Raw genomic sequence first — 2,390 nt, forward strand, 5'->3', positions numbered from 1 at the left:
AATCACACTTTCTACAAAAGGCCTATCCTGATCCCCCTTAATTGGAATTCCTTCCCTCTAGTCTATTGATTATCTCCAATTTATTCTGTCTATATTTTATTTGTACATTTGTTTTTATATTGTCTTCTCCAGCAAACTGAGTTCTTTGGGTGCTAAGCATGTCTGTTGCCTCTCTTGTATCCCCAGCACTTAACACAAAGCCTGGCTCCTACCATAATAGACAATAAATGTTAATTGACTTATCCATAGAAACAATGGTGTTTGGAAATTAGATTCCAGCAGAAATTGTGTTAATCCATTTTTAGTTTTATAAACAATGTTGTGGACTTAGGGTTTTTAAATAGCATTAAACACTTAAACATATATATGTATATATATGTGTGTATATACACACACACACACACACACACACATATATATATAATATATCAAGAAAATTTTACTCAGAAAATTGAATAAGAACTAGTTTATCTTGTATACTGGTGCTTAAGAAAGCAGTTTTAGGGGGCAGCTGGGTGGTATAAGGGGTTAATTGTGATAATTAGATTAAATCTAATTATCACAGTGGCTCAATGGATTGAAAGCCAGGCCCAGAGATGGGAGGTCCTGGGTTCAGATTTGGCCTCAGACACTTCCTAGCTGTGTGATCCTGGGCAAGTCACTTAATCCCCATTGTCTAGCCCTTACCACTCTTCTGCCTTAGAACCAATACACTGTAGTAATTCTAAGATAGAAGATAAGGGTTTTTTTAAAAAATGTAGTTTTAATTGGAGGCTGAGAAGTTCAGAAGGCAACTTTGAAAGATTAATTAGAAGTTTGATAGAGTCAATGATTATTTCAGTTTAGTGGGGTTGAGGGAGGGAAGGTTAGGAAAAAAAGACTTCTTTGATCTGTGTAAATGAAATTAACTCTAGCCCATTCATAGTAAAAAATCTGCTTACCCTAGGCATCTAGATTATATCATCCCCACCTCCCTCAGGGGGGAGTGGAGATAATTTAATCACACCTGACAATAAGTATCAAATCAAGAACAAGGGACTGCCCTTTGGGCAGTCCAAATCAGTGTAGAGGCTGCCATTGGTCCACTTGAATTGGAGGTGGGCCCACAGGAAATGATGAGAGACACTGTCTCTTTAAATATGTGGGTTACAACCTGGTGAAAAAGTTCCAACTTTGGACTTGGTGCTGAAGGTGCTGGGCTGAGACCTCAGAATGCTTCTACTCTGAATTGTCACTTGGGTAAGTTAGGCTGACTTCCTTGGCCTACCTTGACATTTCCAAACTCTGCCTTAAATAGGCTTATAGCCTCTCTGATTTCTAAGGTCTTGTGGCTTGTAACCTAGTTTAATTAGTCTTTTAACCCTCTCTCTCTGTCCAGGCCTCTCCAGGCCTGGACTGGCCTCTCCCTCTCTCTATTTACCTACCTTTTACCTTCCTAATTGTAAATAAACTACCTTAAACCAGATCCTGACTTGGGTCTATTTTAATTATGGAATCAATCTGAATTGTTGATTCCTGGTGACCACATTTTAAATACATATCTATACCTAAAATCTCCCTCTTACAGATCATACTTCTTTGACTAAGTATACTACTTTCTGTCCTTGAAAATCTGTCCTTGGTCTACAACTGTAGAATCCTTTCCTTGGGCCTGGAAGGTTTCAAAAGATTTTATAGAGGGGCAGCTGGGTAGCTCAGTGGATTGAGAGCCAGGCCTAGAGAGGGGAGGTCCTAGGTTCAAATCTGGCCTCAGATACTTCCCAGCTGTGTGACCCTGGGCAAGTCACTTGACACCCATTGCCTACCTTTACCACTCTTCTGCCTTGGAGCCAATACACAGTATTGATTCTAAGATGGAAGACAAGGGTTTAAAAAAAAAAAAAAGATTCTATAGGAGGCAATGTATTAATCTTAGGTTACAAGCCACAAGACCTTAGAAATCAGAGAGGCCTCCTGCACCCATCAGTTTCATTGACAGGGAGGAGCCCTTTGACTCCTCCCTGGAGGGACTTGAGAAACTGACAAGAAAAGCCCTCAAGGCAGATTTAAACTATTTCTGTCTGGCTCAACTCCTTGTGTCTATAGAAATACCTTGGATTTGGAGTTAAAAAAAAAAAAAAACAAAAAAAAAAACACTGGGTTCTCTTTTCCACTTCTATGGTGTTGGAAAAGTCACTTTAACCTCTTGGCCTTGTTTTGTTTTTATTTTTCATCTGTAAAATGAAGTATTGGATGGAATGATTTCTGAAGGCCCTACTAACCCTAAGATTTCATGATTCCTGAAAAGTCAATGCAAATATAAACCATTTGAACTTAATTTTTTTTTATGGCGTGAATGTTTTTGCATTTCTTGACATAGACTTGAAGTTGTTTGTCTACTGCTCTTGGTT

This window comes from Gracilinanus agilis, chromosome 1 (assembly GCF_016433145.1).
Source record: "Gracilinanus agilis isolate LMUSP501 chromosome 1, AgileGrace, whole genome shotgun sequence".
NCBI lineage: Eukaryota > Metazoa > Chordata > Mammalia > Didelphimorphia > Didelphidae > Gracilinanus > Gracilinanus agilis.